The sequence below is a fragment of the Pinus tabuliformis genome, chromosome 1_2 (assembly GCF_031772625.1).
Source record: "Pinus tabuliformis cultivar Carrire ecotype Pingquan chromosome 1_2, CPIR1, whole genome shotgun sequence".
Classification (NCBI taxonomy): domain Eukaryota; kingdom Viridiplantae; phylum Streptophyta; class Pinopsida; order Pinales; family Pinaceae; genus Pinus; species Pinus tabuliformis.
This window is the reverse complement of record NC_142298.1, coordinates 1,335,965,497-1,335,986,304: the sequence shown is the minus strand read 5'-3', so window position 1 is coordinate 1,335,986,304 and position 20,808 is coordinate 1,335,965,497. Positions and strand designations below refer to the sequence as shown.

The 20,808-nt window shown below is 37.7% G+C and overlaps 1 protein-coding gene across 2 annotated transcripts in view; it reads right to left on the bottom strand.

The window, feature by feature from the left end:
- The window catches only part of LOC149211135 (uncharacterized), a 68,303-nt gene extending 55,617 nt beyond the window's left edge, over positions 1 to 12,686 (bottom strand). Inside the window, exon 1 of one of the 2 annotated variants that reach the window (XM_089396922.1) lies at positions 12,172 to 12,686. The gene's annotated coding sequence lies outside the window, so the exon portion shown is untranslated. The remainder of the gene's footprint in view (positions 1 to 12,171) is intronic. The other variant, XM_089396923.1, reaches the window with a different exon arrangement.
- Positions 12,687 to 20,808: the final 8,122 nt, after the last annotated feature.

The following is a 20,808-nucleotide window of genomic DNA, read 5'->3' as shown; positions in this document are numbered from 1 at the left end:
TGTCTTCATCAAAAGGTAACATCTCATCTTACTTCCACATCTCTTTGACCAAGTACATAGATTATATATGCCTTTGAATTTTCACTGTAGCCGACGAATATAACTTTCTTCCCAAAAGCTTCCAGCTTATTCCTTTTTTCTTTAGGCACATGAAATTTTCTTACCAATGAAGACTTCCTCAAGTGTCTTGAAATCTAAAGCTTGATGCAAGCTCCTATTTTGAACATATACGGTAGTGTTGGCAGCTTCTCCCCATAAGAATTTCGGTAGACCTTGATCATAGATCATGCCACAAGTGGCGTCCATGTTTGTACAATTCTTCCTTTCAGCAACACCATTCTACTCAGGAGTGCATGGAACAGTTGTCTCCCTCTTAATGCCAGCCTCTCTACAAAAGTCATTGAATTCATTTGATTCATATTAGGTTCCATTGTCGGTCCTAAACGTCTTGATCTTCTTTCCTGTTTGATTCTCCACCAATGCTTTGAAAGAACAGAACCATTTAAACACTTCATCCTTTTTTTCAAAAAATAGATCCATGTTTTGCATGAGAAGTCATCCACAAAGATTGCATAATATGTGTATCCTCCCAATGAGGTTACAAGGAAGACAACTGACAGGTCAAAATGGACATATTTGAAGAATATCAGTGGTCTTGCTTTCACTAGAAGGGAATGGTCTCTTTGTATGTTTCCCAGTTGCACATCCCTAACAGACTACTTCATGGTTCATATTGAATTCGGGCATCCCTGTGACCATCTTCGTTACCCCAAGTAAGGCTTTGTAATGTAAGTGGGCAAATCTCTAGTGCCATAATTCACATTGAAGAGAAGTATCACTTGTCGTAGCTCTCAAAGGACTTCCACCAACTTAATAGAGACCATCAACCCTAAATCCAAGAGTAAATGCATATTTAGGGTTTCTATGCCAAATACGCACCTTTCCATCAATGAATGCTACCTTGAAGCCTTTGTCTTCCATCGCAGAAATAGACACCGGGTTCTTCTTCAAATCAGGCATGTTACACGCCATTTTGTGGGTGATATCCCTAAGAGAAAAAAGTTTCTCCAAGATGATCCTCAACCACCAACCGCCAGCCCCTTGCAACCACCAACTAGCTCGTTGTGCCATTTCTCCGCCACATGAGCCAACCATGTGGTCCCTCACCCATCTGCCATAATCGTATGTTTGAAGGTGGGCCTCCCAAACCTAAAGATATGCCTTGTCATTTGGTAATTGAGTATTGTAGTTTGCTTATCATGGACACTTTTGGGCATAAATTAATGGGGGGATTCAGCAGAAAGAATGGGATAGGTCTATGCTCTTATCCCCTAGACCCCTTTTGGATATTAACCTTGGATTCTAGTCCCGTGGAATTTCTTTTACTGACCATTTCACTTTAGGGATGATATTTCACAGGAAACCCTAATTTTGGTTGTGTAGTCTCGCTCCCTTATCTGCATATATTAACCCCTTCCCACTCATTATTACCCCATTCATCATTTCTCCCACCTGGGTTCACATAGGGTTAGCTTTCCCCTTCCCCTTGCCCACACCTTGGGTTAGGCCTAGAATGATGCTCCAGAGGTTGATGCAGCTAAAAAGAAAGATAAAAGCATAATTGGCCACATTCAATAGGAAAATATACCACAAAATGCAAAAGATGGTCGGGACAAACACATCTAGCAAGTGGACAAAAGCCAATACATAAGCTCTACCCCATCATCATGGCCATCACCCTGGTTCCTATAAGTTCTATGAGCCCCCTTCATCATATAGAAACCCATGACTGTCCCAACCCCTGGTGGGCAATGAACCGCCCTACCTTAAAAAGAGGTATTCACTACTATATCTCACAAATCATGCTTTTACCCCATGAGCCCCGAGTAGTTAATCAAAGAAAAATCATAAAAAGGCAAAAAGCATATAAGGGTGGAAAAATCAAGGTCGGGGCACCTCATGTACCACGATTGCTCCCTCCTATACATTATAGACCCAAGTGTGGGCTTCTCTTTTATTAGCTGCCCTTGTACCCCAGCTTGTGGCCCAGGGTTGCCCCTTCTCATCCCTTACTTCATTCACCTCTCTATCACATACTACCACCTTTTAAAGGATGTACCTTGAACATATTATCCCCTTTAGAAGTGGAAACCACCTAATAGGAGACTTAGTTAACCCCATTTGGATTTTCGGAGACATTGGCACATCTCGAAACCCATTATGGAAGGGCAAGCCATTATGAAGTGCCCGCCTGTTGTCCATGGTTAGTAGGCTCATTTACTCGATTTCTCTAATGACTTTTTGTACTAGAAGGCTAGGGGACGCATTGGATCTTATGCAGGATCGCTGATGGTCTCCATCTTGGGTTTGGTCTCCTTATACAGGGTCCTAACCCTCCATAGGGCTACATTAACACATGTAGGGTATGTGTTGAGAGCCATGGGCCTCCACAGCAGTAGAAAGCACTCCATGGATCCCCGAGGATGTTCAGAGATTGCTCGAGATTCACCTAATAGACGAGGAAGATACACATGGTTCACATTTGCCCAGCCAACCCCATAAATGTACCATGCACTTGGCAGCTGACCCAGAACTTATAGGATGATGTGGCATCATCTACACCATCATCAGAGCCCTTACAGATGATCTACAAGCATCTTCAACTCATTTGGAGACCCATGATGTTATTATTGTGCCCGCACACCCACTGGGAGCACCACAGGTTTATTGTTTGGAGAACAAGGGGCCAACCACTTGTCCATCACTTTTGAGGGTCCTATTCTTCATTATGGCACCTATGGACCTCATCAAGCCTCTTGGAGGGCCCTACGACATGTATTATTTATCATCTAATCTCTTAAGAGGCTTATTAATTCACTTGTGAGCTAGTTTGGTGGGCCTGTAATCAAAAGTTAGGTTATTAGCACATTATTTTATTTTTGGGGCTTATGTAGGCCTAGGAGACTAATTCGAACTCCTCATTAATGTATAAATACAAGTGAGATGAGTTCATTTGCTCATCATCACTTTTGATTGGATCTCTTTTCTCTCTTGAGAATTTTGCACTTTTTCCTGGAGGATGAATTGGAGCATGGATGAATTTTGATGTTTGGATATGGTTTATCTTATCTTGGAGCTTCTCTATTGTCAAATTGTTATGGTTGGATATGTTATATTACATGTAAGTACATGCTTTCAATGTTATTCTTATTTTACTTTGTCATATACATTGGAATGGGAATTTTGCTATTTTAGGGCTAATTGTTGCATGCCAATGTTACTTGGGAGCGGAAGCGAAAGCGGGGAGTGGGAGCGAAAACGGGAGCGGGAGCGACATTTTCAAAAGCTCTCGGTTTGGGAGCGAATCCCGTAGCGATTTTTAAAAATATATATATATTTTATATTTTTTTAATTTTTGATACATATATGTCAACAAGAACATGTAGAATGATGAATTATATATAAAAAACATAAAAAAACATAGATTGATCATTGAACCATATCACATCAATCATCTAGAAGTTATAATCTTCATCAACCATGTCCACAAGTTAGTAACATACATGTTACAACTGCAACATATTGAGTCTCGTGAATCATGATTCATCAAATTCAATCTTAAAGTTTCAACTTCAAGCTTTCAAAATTGAAAATTCAATATATAACATTTATCATCATTGATCACCAAAGTTGTACTTGTAAGCTAAGTTTAAAACTTTAACCATTAAAAGAAATAATATCTTAGATATTTCTAAGTTCTAACTTCTAATTGTTAACATGAAATGAAATGTTATAAAATGAAACATGAATAATGAAATGAAATGAAACAACTTTAGTCTTTCACGAAGCATCATATTCATAATTCACAATCATTACCAATGAGTTATAATTGCCAACTTCAAACTTCAAATTTTCATTGTCACAGTCATATATTGTTTACAAAAAATATCATTATGATATGAAAGAGTCAAGAGTCAAGGACTCAAGACTCAACAGTTATGAAAACTAATAGAAACTAGAAAAGACAAGTAAACTGTAAATCTACATGTGGCCCTTGCCACGAGAGTCTCCAGGAGTATAAGCAGGTCGTGGTGGTCTTCTAGGAGTCTCCCACACAGACCGACGACCAGAACTAGAAGGCACATGCCCTCCACGTGAGGGTGTAGATGGAGGTGGCAACAGCAAAGGAACAAGACTCGGAACTCGAGCACTGCTACTGGATGGTGGAGGTGGCATGGCTGCTGCAGCTGCTTCATCTTCATCCCTTATAAGTTCCTCTTCCAGTTCTTCAAGATGTATAGTGCCATCCTCCAAATTGTCTTCCTCTGGGTGGTTGTCCCAAATTTTATATGTGGGATCCTCATAAGCCCGATCACAGTAATGACTCAACAACCTCAAGTTGTAGTGCACATAAACCAAGCTTTCTGCCCGGTTTTCATTGAGTCTGTTTCTTTTCACATTATGTATGAAGCTATAGGTGCTCCAACACCTCTCTGCAGAAGAAGTATTTACAACCTGTGATAGAACTTTTTTTGCCAATTTTGGCAAAAGTCCTTGGCCGCCATATGTTTCCCACCATGTGAGAGAATCAAATCTGTCTCTGTCTTCAATTGCATGGAAGTTACCAAACAAACCAGTGCCACTAAAGTATTTGCCTATTTCAAGGCGCACAGCTGCACATTCCTCCCTGTAAGGTATCAACTTTTCTAATGCTTGCAAATATCCACTAGTTACCTCTGCATCTAAATGGGGTTTGGTCCTAATCCCACCCCCCGGTGCAGGTTGGCCCAATCAAGATGTAGAGTAGTATTTTGGCGTAAGGATATACGCCAAGCAATGTAGTGGAAGATTAAGTTTATTCCACCGTTCACACACACAATCGTGAATCAATTTGTACAAGTCGGGATCTCTGTTATGAATAGTATCTTTTATTTGCCCCAACATGGTATCCATCTGCTCATACACCTCGCCAATCACTGGTTTATATGTATCTGCAAACCAAATCATGTGATAAATGGGCTTGGTGAAATCCAATACTTGCCTCACACTTGTCCAAAACTGACCATCAAGAGCGACCTCCTCCACCAGTTCAAAACCTCGCCTGTCAGCTGCATTTGTAGACCTTTCCTTTAATACCTGTCAATGTGGACTTGATACCATGCTAGCCAATGACTCTCTTACCTTCAAAAGGTGCCTGAAGGTGAGGTAATAGCTACCAAATCTGGTCTTTGCAATCTTCAACAACTCCAATCTTGAGTGACTGCGGAAAAGGTCCATGGGTATTGCTATGATTTGTAATAAATTTTATCATTTGTTTGCCTTTCTTGTACAAATCACCAATCCATTTGTATTGTGCATTTTTGTTCTTGACAACATCATGCATTAGAAGGTTCAATGTGTGAACCAAACATCCAGACCAAAATATGTTGGGGTATTTATCCTCAATAATTGCTCCCGTTGCCTTACAATTAGGAGCATTATCAGTGATGACTTGGATGACATTGTATGGCCCAATATGGTCAATTGTTTCAAGTAATGCTTCTGCAATGTTGATGGCAGTCTTGAATTTGTCTGAGTAATCATGTGCTGTTAGAAAGATGGCACCACTAACAGACACAGCAAGAACACTTATCAATGGCTTGCCTTTTACATTTGTCCATCCATCAGATACAATGGACACCCCATGGTCAGTCCAAGAACTTGTCATTCTATTCAAAGAATGTGATATTTTTGCCTTTTCATGATCAAGTCCAACGGTTCTTGCCTTGTCATACCCAGGGCTCTTGTATCCTTTAGGTGCATCATTTATGGAAGAAACCATTTCGTGCCAATAAGGTGAGCGAAGAACATTGAATGGTATCCGACATGCATAGAGAAACCTGTAAACCTTTGAATCCACATCATTCCTACACCCCTCATCAAGGAAATTTGATATGGTTCTACGCCTTAAAGCTGATGACCCTGTGCCTCCATATCCACTGCCTTGGGAGGATGCTGAAGGAGTTCTTTGTGCTTGTGATTGTGAGCTTGGTTCAAAGAAACCCCTTGATTTTTAGATTTGTATTGGGCTTCCTCCTCTTCCCTTATGTATTTGGCTCTATCTGCTACTGACACAGCTGCACAAGTTTTGATTCCTATTTGTTTATCTCCATCCCATGGCCTTTTCCCGCAGAGGTGTTTTCTGGCACGGGTGTATGAACCTGTGTAATTATTGTTGCAATGGGGGCAATGAAATTTAGTGGTTCCACCCCCTTTCCCTGCTTTAGGCATGTTAACATATTTCCACAATGGGGTTTGGTCTTGTTTAGTTTTTTGAGAGTCATGTTCACCCTCCTCCAGCTCCTCCTCACCGGGGTTTTCATCAAATCCACTTTCTCCAGCTTCTTCATCCCCCTCTTCATTTTGGTTCCTCCGTTCCTACTCTCCAGCACAATAATATCCATAAAAGGGACCAAGAAGAAGAAAATGCCAAGAAATATAGTCAGGTCCATGATGTTTGATTTTTGTAGGCTTTTGAATCTGCAAAATTTAATGAGAATGGGCATGGGAATATGAATGAGAAAATTAATTTAATTTATTTAGATTAATTAATTTAATTTATTAATTTTATTTAGATTCATGATTTTTTTACTAAATAAATTAAACTAAACTTAAACTAACTAAACTATACTAAATTACTACCTAACTAAGGTTTAAAATACTAAATTACTAAGTTACTAATGTAACTAACCTCTTTGCAAGCTTGCTCCTCGGCACTTGCTCCTCGCTTCTCCTCGTTCCTTTGCTCAATCTCCTTTGCTCTCCAGCTTCTCTTCAACTCATTCAAGTGACAATGAATTTTTTTTTGCCCCAAAGTCATTTTAAAACTAAATTTTTTTTTTAAATGAAATTTTTTTTGCGTCTGCAAAAAAATTTTCTCCCGAATCACTCCCGGCGTCGCGCGCGTCGCTCCAGGAGCGAAAATTAAACGCTCGGGAGTGATCAGGAGCAATCGCTCCCGCGCTGTAATTTTTGCTCCGAGAGCGATGGGAGCAACGCTCCCGAACTCGCTCCCAATTTTGGCAGGGAGCGTAAATTTTTTTATTGGGAGCGGGTTTGAAGGGGGGGGCGCTCCCCCGCAACTCTGTTGCATGCATTTACTGCTTAAATTGTGGAATTTTGTCTCTATATAGCATCTCTCAATGTATGGGCCATGTAATTTTGAATGAAATTTCCTAGGGATAATTCTATCAACGGATTCATCTTGATAACCCACAATTTGAAACATAAAGTTGTAAGGTTGCTTCCCTTTGCCCTAGAAGTTAAGCGAGGTAGTCTTAAGGCCTCCTTGACTAAGAAACAACGTCCTCATTCATATTTATCCTAGACTCCATTCTCTCAAGACTAAAGCACTGATCTACCAAGAGGTGGTCACTCAAAAAATCAACTCTTTTTCACCTTCTTCTAGGTCTAGCCAAGTTGGGTCACCTAGGACATCATTTTCCCAACAAATTAGCCCTCCAAAAAGTTCGATCTCCTAGCCTCTCCTGCGTTGGTGTGTCCTCAAGGCCTCCTCCAATTTTGAAGCCATTCTAACAGTGGACTTGTGAGATAACCCAAGCCCTAGCTCCAAGATCAAACTTTGCCCTGGTATCCCCAAGGCTAATGCCTCATAAGGTCAATTTGACACCTTTAAGTAAAAAAACTTGCTTTGATCCTTTCCCCTTCCTTGTCTAGGTTAAGAACATCATTGGTTGCTAAATTCTTGCCTCTTAGCCTGGGCTGGGTCCACTTGGTCCCATGTGGTCCCACTCCTTTGGAAAGACAATTCTTCAAGAACCATTTGGGATACCAATTTCAATAAGGATTTTAAGGATTGCAAAACTCTTTCACAAGTCTTTTTCCCTAAACCTAACCCTTAAATCCCCACATCCTTCTCCTAGAAGACATTGTACCTTGCTTAGAAAGCAAGCAAGCTCCATTCTTGACTCTCTTATGAAAAGGGATTGTTTGGGTCACTTTATATCCATTTATTGATTTATCCTTCATTTGTGACTCCATATATACTGGGTCTCCTCCCATCGGTAAAAGTCTGTAAAGAGTAGGGAGTCTTAGCTGAGGTGCAGTGGTATAAGCCTCCATCATTGCCCTTTGATCTAGCAGTTTCCCTTTAGGAATCCCTTTTATGACCCCTGCTAGTTTGAGCGATAACAGGGCACTCATACAAGACTTCTTGTAGATGCACGGTTTGACCATAATTCAAGTGAAGGGTGATAGTACTTATCCCTTTCACGGGGTAGGTGGCATTATCTCCAAGTATAATCTTTAGATTAGTTTTCTTTTCAACCAAATTTGAGAAGGCCTCCTTGTATCTAGTGAAGTACCTTGAGGCTCCACTATCAATTAACCAATGATCCAAAGTATCCAGAGGAGAGCCAATAGATAGAGCAAATATAAGATAAAACTCATCTTGTTTTTCTACAACATTACTTTCATCATACCTGGCATTTCTTGTCTTTTTGGGAGGTCGACCATTTCCGTTTCAAGCAAATGGAGCACTCCTCTTTCCTTTGTTGTTGAACTTGTTGTTCTTTTGATTGCCATTGCTTTTGTAATTGTTGTTGTTGTTGTCATCATCCCTTGGAGGATTCTTCTTGTGAGGGCACTCTCTAGCATAGTGGTCGAACATGTTACAATTGTAGCATCTTCCTTTGAATCCCTTCCTAGATCCTTGACCCTGTTTCCTTGGACTAGCATCATTCTTCCTTTTTGCTCGAGCAGAGAAAGCGATAGGTTCATTTCCATTGTTGGATTTATCTTTTTCCATCATTTTTGTCTCCTCTTGAGTGCATCTAGCCAATAACTCATCGAAACCAGGTATCATGTCATTGTTGAGAATGTTGGTGACAAATACATCCCATGGTCTTGAAAGACTTCCAAGAGCAACAGAGTGAATTCCCTATCAACAGTAACTTCTCCAATAGATAGTAAGTCATTCTTAATTTGAGTTATTCTGATGAAGTAGGATTGGATAGACTCCCCTTTATCCATCTTGACGTCCTTCAACTTATTCTTGAGAAAGAGGATTTGATTTGCATTGTTCACTTTGAACATCCCAACCAATTTATCATATATTTCCTTAGAAGTTCCCAAATCAGAAATATAGGCAACCAAATACTTTTGAATGGAGTCAAACAAAATTTTCTTAGCTTTGACCTCACATTTTCTCTACATTGTTTTCCCAACTTCAGGTGCATTTGAAAGAGGCCCCACCACTTTTCCCTACACATAGTCCAATACTTCATGTTCCTCCAAAGTCAGGTTCATCTTCCATGGATGATAGTCAGATTTGTCATTGAGTTTGTCCTCAGTCTTGAAGTAATATGTAGAGGCCATGGAGACTTGTCCAATAGACTTTGACAGTCTTGAAGTAATATGTGGAGGCCATGGAGACTTGTCCAATAGACTTTGTCCAATAAATATCTTAGTGATTGTTTTTCTCTCTCTCGCTTGGGCTTTGTCTTCACCTGGGCTCTGATACCATGTTAATTTTAGATAACAATGGTATGTTCTATGCTTGCAACAACTACTTCAATGTCATTTTATTAGCCCAATGATAATTTCCAATAGCAATCACATTAACCATTAATCACATTGACAGTAATTGTAGATAGAACATAAACAATAAATGCAAAAGACAAGCCAAGACAAGAGAACACAAGAATTTGGCTCAAGCCAAGGAAAAACCCCAAGATGGGGAAAACCCTTGATCAATTCTTCTTATTATAAATATCAAATGTTCAGCAGAGAGAGAAAGTACAATAATAGAAAGTCAAAGTCAAAAATGACTTGCCAAATCACTGTCCAAAACAGCCCAACCAAATCTGCAATTTGCTGCTTCTAGTCAACAACAGTGAAACAGCCCTAACCAGTCAACGGTGCAGCAGCAAACAGTCCACTAAGGAGCTTGATCAACCTTGGTCAAATGCAGCCTGATTAGCTGGTCAAGATGCCTTGAAAACAGTCCCAAAATTCCTCCTTAAACTCAGTCAAAGTCAAAGTCAAATCTGCTGCAAAACCCTAGTTGCAGGTCTGAAGTCAATGCAGTCAAAGTCAACAGAATGCCTCAGTTTGTGTGCCCAAAAACTCACCTGCCCAAACAGATATTCTCCCAGAAAATCGAAGTCAAAATCTGCCCAGAAAGACAAAGTCAACACTGGTCAAAGCTTGGTCAAACTGCAGAAAATTCCCTGATTTCAGCCTCCTTTCAGTGACACGTGTGAAGAGAACAGTTGCCCGATAACGTGTAAAAACCAATCCGATGAGGAGAGAGAAGAATGTGTTGAGTTGATAAGGTGTCAAATGAGGTTGGAGGTCACTCTTATTTATATGAGTCGACGTGGATCAAAAAACATGTCTTTTGGGCTTCATGAGCCTACATGATGGTGAGGTCGACCTTGACAATTTGCACATGTGTGGGCTTCACTTCAAAAACACATTTCTCCTTGTCCAATTTCAGTGAACCTTAGGTCAATTTTGGTCCTCTCGAAAAGAGGAATTCAATGCAATAATTATCTCCATCAAATGAGCTGTCCAAAGTGGAATTTGGCGCTAGTTGCCAACTTTAACATATCTTCATCATTCAGTAGAATCTAGCCCTAGTTATGCATGCTAATCTGAATTTTGACATGGCATAGAGCTGAATTGGTTGAGTGATTTAACACATCTGGAAGATAAGAAGGCAGATTTACTGCTTTTATGATCTGTTGCTATGAGACATCTCAGAACTGTTATTTGCTTGGAAAGTGTGCCCTAAGAGCTATAGCTTTGTGATATTGAAGTGTTTATTTTGTTGGCACTCCTTGTGAAATTGGGTTTCTGAGTTAGGGATACACCTCAATGGGACCTTTAAGTCTATAATGACCCTCGTCAAATTTTGGTTTTCTTGAATTTAAAGAGGATGGCTTCTTATGCCTCTTCATGAACCTCCAGCAATGGCCACTAATGAGTCCTGTTTTTTTGTAAAGTATTTATTGTACATGTTATTACATAAATAGAAATATAAAAAAAATGTATGAAGAGAAAGAGTATATTATCTTGAGAGCCTAATTTTAGTATACAGACAGATAAGGGCCAATTTTAATGAAAGAGGTCAACGAGATTGGTAAGCGAAAGAACAGCCCACCACATCAACTGCCAATAAGCATATTTTAAGTGATTGATTGCAATTTGCAGCAAAAGCCAATTTTGGTAAATGAAAAATGAAATGTACTGTTTACTACTGCTGCGCCCCTTAAGGAAGACTTACATTTTTGTCATGGTTGTCTGTTATTTGGCAGTGTGCCAATGACTTTTTTTGTTATGGCTAGATTTTGATGGGAATTTTGTGTCTTCAATGCTGCTCGTTAGATTTTGGAGTCTTTGAATTTCAATCGGACAACTTTGCATGTTTCCTTGTGATACTCTAGCGGTGGCCACTGACACCCATTTTTTTGTAATGTGCTCGTTATGCATATTGTTACATTAGGGCTATAAAAAATCCTATGAAAAAGCGCGATAAGACGTGGCCACTCAATAAACCCACTGCAATGTACAAAGTCACAGACAGATGCAGGCGAATTTTAAATAAAGGATTCGATAACATCCAGAAATGAGCGAACAACCCACTACATCAACTGCCAATTACCCTATTTTGTGAACCCGAGACTTATGGGTTCGAGCTTAGTTCTTTGTTCAAGCGAATGGGTCTTGGTTCGGTAGTAAAGCAAGGGTGTTTCATACCCCTCTAAAAGGTTCAAATCCTCCAAAAGATGTTTTTCCCTTTGGGAGCTCTTGCAGGTAAGCCGTTTCATGCAGTTGAGGCCAGGTACAAGTACTAGGCGAATTTGCTAGAATCGATATCTCGCCTGAATAACCTCAGTCAAAGGGATATTTCAAGAGTGTTATAAGCTGGCTACATTACATTGTATTGCTCCCCGATTAAGTAAGGGCGCAATCGCCGCACAGTGTTATTTGTAGGTATCTTGTAAAATGAAAGATAACCTATGACAATACAACAGTAACTGGGATGAAATACACTGACATGTTAAAACAATCCAACTCTAAATCAGAAGTAACTATGAAGAGATAGACAATCATATTTTCCATAAATGCCAAAAGTGAATGTCAAGAACATGAAGTGAAATCCCCTACCTCGTGGGTGTACTTCTTGTATAAATAATTAAACCGTTCCCAGGGAATCTCTGATATTTTCACCAAATCATTTGCTTGTCCACCGGAAGATTGAGAGTTTTCAGACAAGCCCCAAATTGTGGGAATTCGAAAGCCCCGGCGGTTGAAAGTTCTGTTCAGGGACTGATGTTTAAAAATCTGACTGCATTTGAAAGCTTATGTTCCAATCAAGCCAGCGAATGACGAAACTGTTAGCAGTCAAATAAATTTTCAACGCCTTTACCCGATCTACCACTCTGCCTCCGTAATTTTCAAACGACCGTTGATCTAGAAAAACCAGTCAAAAAGCGAAATTCCTATTTTTACTTCACACGCCAGACCAGGCCTCCTCCATTAGTATTTAATTTGGATAAAACCCGAATGCCTGAAATTACGACTTTGAACATGTAATCTCTTTAAAATGTAAGCACATGAGTGCATGGCTCAGAGTACGGGGCAGTGGGCTAACTCGCACCCCGCCCGCGTTCCAACCCTTTTCGTATTGCTGCATATGCGGTTTCATAGCGATTATTTCGGCTGATGTGATGGCGAATATTCCGGTTGTAATGATGGTTTCAATGTGACAGTTATCGGCGTGTCTGATATGTATAAATGTAATAAAAAGAAGGCCCTATAATACTTCTGCTTGGGAACTAGCCCCTCCCTTTATTTTAAAAAAATCTCTTTAAAATGTTTGTTTCGATTTTTGCTCAATTTTGAATTGAAAGTGTCATTGAGAAATAATTATGAACTAATTAACAAAACTCATTCATTATGGTAATATACCTGGCGGAACAGAATGTAGAGTTTTGTTTATATATATTTAAGAAGTACATGATATGGAATGACCACCTTACACACAAGCAACAGAGTTGTTCATGAGAGGCAAACATATGTTTTGGAGGGGATTTGGACATTGGTAGGGAATAGCAGCGTACCTATTTTACTAATCAACTAAGTCTTCATTAACAACAAAACACAACATTTATAAAAATCGAACAAATTAAATGAATATTTTAAAATTTTAGATAACGAAGTTTTATGGCATGTAGCAATTGGCAATCATTCATAGGACTAATTTCACAATAATAACATTTGTATTATCATTTGAGTTTTTTCATATATAAATAGTTGTATGGTAATAACTTACAAGTGGTAAGGATGCTCATACAACTCGGCAAAGGAACAAATAGTAAATGACCTAACACTCTGATTAACATTATATGTTGCTAGTCTTATACAAGGAAGGGTCTTTAATCAATGTCTATTTCTCTCAACTATGACAAAGAACTATTTTGTATGTTTTTTTCAACTTTGGGGAATTTGCAATACAAGTTTAATCTATCAATGATTTGCAAGAGTTTTGTGAATTAAAGTTAGTGTGTTGAAAAATTTAAAGAAGAGAGTGACAACAAAGTTACTCTTTGGCACAACTAGTGGGAGAATAAAAAAGGAAATGGCTTGTCTATCTAACAACTTCCATGTATCATTTTTTTTATACAATAGGGCTTGTAAAGTTTAACGAGTGTGCATTTCTCTCAAGTATGGTGAAGACCTCTTTTCATCAAGAATGGCAAAAGCTACAATGTAGGCTCAATCTATGACTTTATGCCAAGGATTGTACTATGAAACACCCAATGTTGGAAGTGATGACATGATTCAAACCAACAAAAGTCTATTATTGTATTGATTTTTCTCATTTATGCTATGGAAAAATTCCATGAATTGGACAGAGATCGAAGAAAAAGCATAATACCTACAAAGTTTTAAAGTCTATGTCTTCCTTCACAAGAAATTGGAATTTACAATTAATGATTTAGTAACACAACATTAAAAGTAAAATTAGTAGTGGATCTTCCAAAGTGGCAACTCTAAAGACAATGTGATTAGATTATGCTTCCTTGAACCTCTAGACATTCTATCTCCCGTCAAAAACCTTGGAAGATTCAATAGGGAGTTCACTCTACTAACATCTTCTAATGTGGACCATTCATTTTCATCAACCAAATAGAGGCATTCAACAAAGCTTCTACATGATTGAGGCCTCTCTAGTTGCTTAACTAAATTTTTCATGGATATTTCCACAATTTCTAGAATTGATTTTGAACGATTTTTGACAACAATATTTACATTATTTCTTATAATATTTAAATAGCCTAATCTAGGTCTACTTCCCTCTTTATCGGTGGGGCATCTATTTTTATTGTTCCTTATGACCGTGCAATGACTAGAATTGGAATGGCCTCTTTGGAGAAAGGTGGTTCTTTTAATGTCATCATATCCTTGTTTGTTTTTGCCTTGTGTATTGAAGGAAAGGTCACTAGGTAAAATACATACTATTGCACAATCATCTACTTTGGAAGTTGGCATTTTAGTCTATGTGCTTATATGAATTCAAATAAAGATTTGGTTATAGTCACTTGAGTGGGAGTTGATGCCACAATATCTACCACTTCGTTGTTAGACATCACATCCCATAACTATTATACAAAACAAGATGTCAAGGACAAACATTAGAAGTCAGTTGGCACAAATTTCAAACCCTGCAAAGGGAAAATGTATGGTTTGAAAGGTAAAAAGCTTGTATGCCAAAATACAATGGTTGCAAGAGGCACATGTGCATGGTAAAAGTATGTAATGTTTATAAGCCCAAATTCAATGTTTGTAAAAGGTACATGTGAATAGTAAAAGTTTGTAATGTTTATAAGTCAAAATTCAATGTTTGCAAAGGAAATATGTGAATGGTAGAAGTTTCTAGTGTTTGTAAGCCAATGAAAGATCAATTGCAAATTTTGAAATAGAGTATAAGGATGCTTTCATGCACTTTAACTCATACTCTTTGTATTTTCTTCAAGGTAAGGACTTGGAACAATAATGGAAACATATTTTTAATTTACAAATTTATGGTAGTTTGTTACGAACAAAGTTCATACACACACAAGCTAAATACTCCAAAACACCTGGAATATAAAGATGTCCATCAAGGATACAACTATATATATGAAATGTATGAATGAGAATATGATTTGGTTATAAGTAAGAGTCGCATGTATATACCTAAGTGGGTACCCCTTCGCAAATAGTCATGTCTTTTGAGACATGCCCCTTAAATATACTAATCATTATTAACTATTAATAATCAATTATTTACATTCATAACATTGTCTTCCCCTTTAGAAAAGCTTTGTCCTCAAAGCTTATTAATGAAAAAGCGTGATATATTTTAGGTCTCATAATATCTTCTTGTCTTTCTCAATTTTTAGAATGATCATCCTCAATGATACAAGATGATATGAATTTTTTAGTGTGGTATATAAATATCGTACTATAAAATTAGCTAACCATCCCAAATTAATTTTATATGGAAATTTGTGATTACTAGAAACTTCAGAGGAATTATTATCATGTGGATTATGGTGACATCGATGTTCTTGGAAACATAAGTCACTTCTTTCTAGTTTGAGTGATAAAGATATGTAGAGTGGTTAAGATTTTTGCTCTTATGTGTTGAAATTTGAATGCAATAGAGAATTTCTTAGCATGATAATTACTCCTGACTGTTTATCTAAGATTTTGCATTTTGCATTTACTTCATTCATCAGGTCATCAAGCAATTATATAAATACAATGCTAAAAAGGATAAGGGATACCATAAATTAGGCCAAAGGCCGGGGAATAACCCACAAGGGGAAAACCCATCAATCATTTCCTTATAGAATCTTTGTCGACAAGAGAAATCCAAGTCGTAGATAAATTGACTTGTAGACCTATTACTCAAATGCCATGTCAACCCTCCACCAAGCAACAATTGTTTACATGAATTCTATCACAAGCTTGTTCACAAGATGTCATACAAGTACAGTACTTCAAGAAACTCGCATACTACCAAAATACAGTGCCATAGAGAATTTTGCATACCACAGTGCCACATGATATTTGCATACCACAATGCCACAGAGAATATCAAGAGCAGACTTCGGTCTTCTTGTCCACTGGAGCGAGGGCTAGAAGAGATCAATAATAGCTTATATTTTCGTCCTTCAGTAATATTTCTTCTTCTTCATTATATATCATATGTAAGTGTGTGATGATGTCCAAATGAGAGATTTGAATGGGCTATAAATAGACTTCACAAGCGAATGGGTACCACATGCAGTTAAGCCGACTTGAGGGATAGGAAGGCCGACTTGTCATCTTGGTGAGATAAATGACACTAGACAATTTTAATATTTATTTCTTTTGCAAGGGACATGAAGAACAAGCCCTTTTACATTTTCTTTTGACCAAAACACAACATGAACAACATGTTAAAAAATAATAATAATGTCTATTTTTTTTACATAAAATACATATTGATACAAGTACAATGACAATTATGAAGGTTGACTCTAGTTACAACTTCAACACTCCCTCTTAACTAGGGAGGTATTCATAATGACTCAACAAGATAATCTCAAGTTGAAATATTCATATAAGAAAGGATCTAGGTTGATAAGCATCGTTGATGATAAAATAATCATAACCAACGCCTTGACAAGTAAGCTCTATCTCTCCACTAGATCAATTGACAATGGTGGGAGGCATTGAATATGACATCACTCCCTCTCTAAGGCACATACTCCACCTAGGTTCACCAAAGTATGTCCTCATAGGACCATTTCCTAACCCATTGTCACAATACTTGAAACAAGGAAATATCAGTTTGTTGAACCATTCTTATACCAGATCAATGTACTTGACTTACAATTGTTAGTCCTGGTCACAATACATGTTCATGTACTAGACTATAGATGTTAGTCCTGGCCATAGTATATGGCACATGGAGAACAAGGTGTCCATCCTCACTCCCTCTCAACCTAGGAGGAGTCATCCATAAGGCTAATCTTGTATCGAAAGTAATCATACTTCCCTTACATCAACTACCTGTTCATCCGTGGAGATATGTTGTAGCATCTCAGCTCCTATCTACACCATACTTCTCAAATCATAAAGCGCTTCGACCTTCCATAAAAACTAGGTTCTTTATCAATCTTCAAACATCTTATTACAAAGTATCAGTGTCGAATCTAGAATTCCATCACATTTTCATAGCCAAAATGCTTGCACAAACTATCATATATTCCTTCTTTTTTCATCTTTAGCACTACTATCCCAACAATCAAATCAAATACATCAAGACCAACCAACTTTCATCATCCAAATTCTAGGAGGATTTTGATCATACGCTTTTTCCTTGATCAAGTTTCTACTAAATCTAAAGTAGTAGTTTATCAATCCAAGATCCTTCGTGTCAAGCTATGATTTTTTCTCCCTCTAAAGGCAATACCTTTTTCTACTTAAATCAATCCCAAAGTACGAGGTCTTTTAATCATGAGACTCCTTTTTTATATCCTTCAAAACTTTGGATTAATCCTTTTAATTGAAGCAAATGTCTTATCAATAACTTTTACTTTTTACTGGGAAAATATTGCTTTCATGTTGCATGTTAAATTTAAACTTCCTTAGTGAATGCATCCTTCAAACTTCCCACTTCTCTTGTATCCAGTAACATCCTCATGCTTTGTTTCATTCTATTAGTTCTTCCATTTATTGCCAATGCCTAAGCAATTTTAGTAATTAACCTGCAATCCTCACTGGGAGGATATGAAAGAATGGTTATAAACAAGTAAATGATACATAGACAAGGGACTAACCAAAAAACAATGACAATAACAATAGTAGTAAATAATTAGATATAAATTACTTATCTTTTGAGCAAATTCGACTCCCTATTAATCTATGTACTTCTTGTATACATATGCACCTTTATCAGCTCCATATGGCATCCAACTTGTAAGACAACTTCATCCACATTATCATGCATAGGCTAGGGTTTCTACTTCTTTCAGTGGAAGGAATCAATCCTAGGGTACAAACCCTAGATCTTTCTTATTCAAACCTTCGCTAGGGTTTATAGTTCAACATACTTGAGTGATCAATACTTTTCCTTTATGCTTCTTCTCAACTTGATGGGGTTTTTGTAAACCCTAGACTCTTAATCTGCAAGTTCCCAAATGCCAAGACCCTAGGTTTCTCACATCATTGATTTAACCGACAGTTAATCATGGTGGATCTCAATATTCAAGAGACTTTGGCATGAAATTTTACTCCAATATCCCTAGCTTGTAGCATTGTAGTTTTGATACTTAACTTTCAAGAGGAGCTCAGACTCCTTTCCTTGGAAGTTTTACTTCTTATATCAAGGTAAATTTTGTTAGGATATTCCAACACATAGGAAATAGTTAAGTATAACTTGGTCTAGTGTAGAGTTAGGTAAAGTGTGTTTCTTTACTATGTACTTTTGTAACTTACAATCCGATGGTCACGATATGTTCTAGACATGAAATGATCTGACAGTTCATTATCTCCTCGGTATTATCGACACTTGATCTGTGACTTAACACCTGATTGGTCCACGATCTCTATTTAAAGAGCATGGAGGGTCATTTGTAGGTTAACCGTTCATGAGAGAAGCTTATGTAAATTCCTACATGGTATCAGAGCTATTTGAGGGCCACATCCATTGGTGATCCAAATCTGAAGCCGGTAGAACTGCATCCAACTATCATTTCCTAGATCTACTGTTTATGACTGCTTTCAGGCCGAGAGGACTGCTCTATTATGTTAGGAGCATTTGTTCCAGTGAGGAACCCCTTTCATTTCATGTGAAAAGGTTTCTGGTAGCCCTAGTTACGTCATTTTTAAGATCTGGAGGTATACAGTGTTTATTTACAGTTTTTAGTTATTTTCTCTCTATTTATTTCAGTTTATTTATCTCTTTGTTTTTTGTTACCGGATCTATACCTTTCATTTCTATGTATACTCTTTGTCATGTGACTCTGTGCGATCTGGGCAAATCAGAAACAGAAAGGAAGGATATTTCTCATGCGTATGCTCTTTTCTGTCGTGCCTTAGTGTGATCTCGGAAATTAGAAACATGGAGGGAAATTTTTAGTTTCCAGGTAACGCTAACTTCAACCCGTAAGGTTTGTTTTTTTTTGTATGTCCGTGTTGGGTTTTGTGGTTTTTGTTTTGTAGGCAAAAAAGAGTTTTCTCTAGTAAGCACGCACCCCAAAGCTTCAGTGACTAAAAAAAAAAAAAAACCCCCTTCCTCTTTTCCAAAAAATACTAACCTTTTAAATTAGCTCACATGGTCAAAAGTTATTTTATGAGAATAGAGGTTTTGGGTTCAAGTCTTTCTTTTTGTTGAGTTACTTTTTCAAAAAGCACATGTAGCTTATGTTTTAAAGTTACTTTATGTAAAAGTGTTCTCACCCATTATAAAAGTGAGTCACTTATAATTCTAAAGTCTCTTTATCTTTTATTTAAGTTACGATTTAGTGGGTAGCTCATAAAGTATCATTATAAAAGTGACTTTCACTTATTTATAAAAGTGAGTCACATAATTTTTTTTAAAAGTGAGCTAATTAGATTTATGTTTCGAAGGGGCCAGGAGCCGGGGCGGGGAGGGAGGGAGGATCGGTTGGATTTTTTTTAAATTTAACATTATCATTCATTTCCGCACATTCACGCACTTCGTCGGCATCTTTAACAACTTTTCTTCAAAAAGCCATAACTTCTTCATCCGGAAGTAGTTTTCAGAGCCGTTTTTTTTAATTAGCCTAATTTTTTGAGATCTTTCCATTGGAACACTTAGTTTCAACATCTACAACTTAAGTTTATGTTAAAATGGAAATTCATGCCAAGTTATTCTTGACATCACCAACTACTTCCAATGGTGGTCCTACATTGTGGATTTACTTAAAAAGTAAAGGTCTTTACAGAATAGCCCCATGCCAAGAAACCAAACCTCAAGATGAAGATAAGGTAGCCATATGGGAAAATAGGCAAGATCAAGCACGTGGGTTGATAGGGATGTCTATTTCTCCAAGCCTTAGATTCCATATCGCAGAACTTGATACTCCTAATGAAGCAATGAAACAACTCACTAAAGTTTTTGGAATTAAAAATGAAATTAGAGCCCATCAACTCGAAAATGAATTGCTTACATTGGACCCCAATAATTTTTCTTCCATTGAAGATTTTTTGTCCAAGTTCAAGACCCTTAGACTTCTCATGGAAGGTGTTAAGGTTAAGAAAGAAAATGGTAGCCTTATCTATTCCATTCTTACTAAGTTGGGACCAGCATACTCTGTGTTTGTTTCCACCTTCCATTCTACTAGAGAAGCCTTTATTTCTCAAGGACAAGACTACAAGTCCCCCTATTTTGATGCCTTTTGTAATTCTATAATAAGAGAACAAGAAAAGCTCTTATATCTTGGTCTTCTTAATCTTGGAAACTCTTCTAAGAAAGCCTTAGCCGCCCAGCAGCAACCAAATTCAAACAATCCTAAGAAGCAGTACCTTAAAAAGAATGGCCCTAAACCAAACAAGGGTCCTAAGCAATTTCAGCCTCAAAATGAAAAATCAATTCAACAAAATGATAAGGCAAATAAAAACAAAGGGAAGAAGACCGATAGACATTGCCACTTTTGTAATCGAGATAGCCACTTAGAATCCAAATGCTTTAAAAAGATGGAAGCCTTGGAAGCAGCAATGAAGAAGCATAACATCCATTTG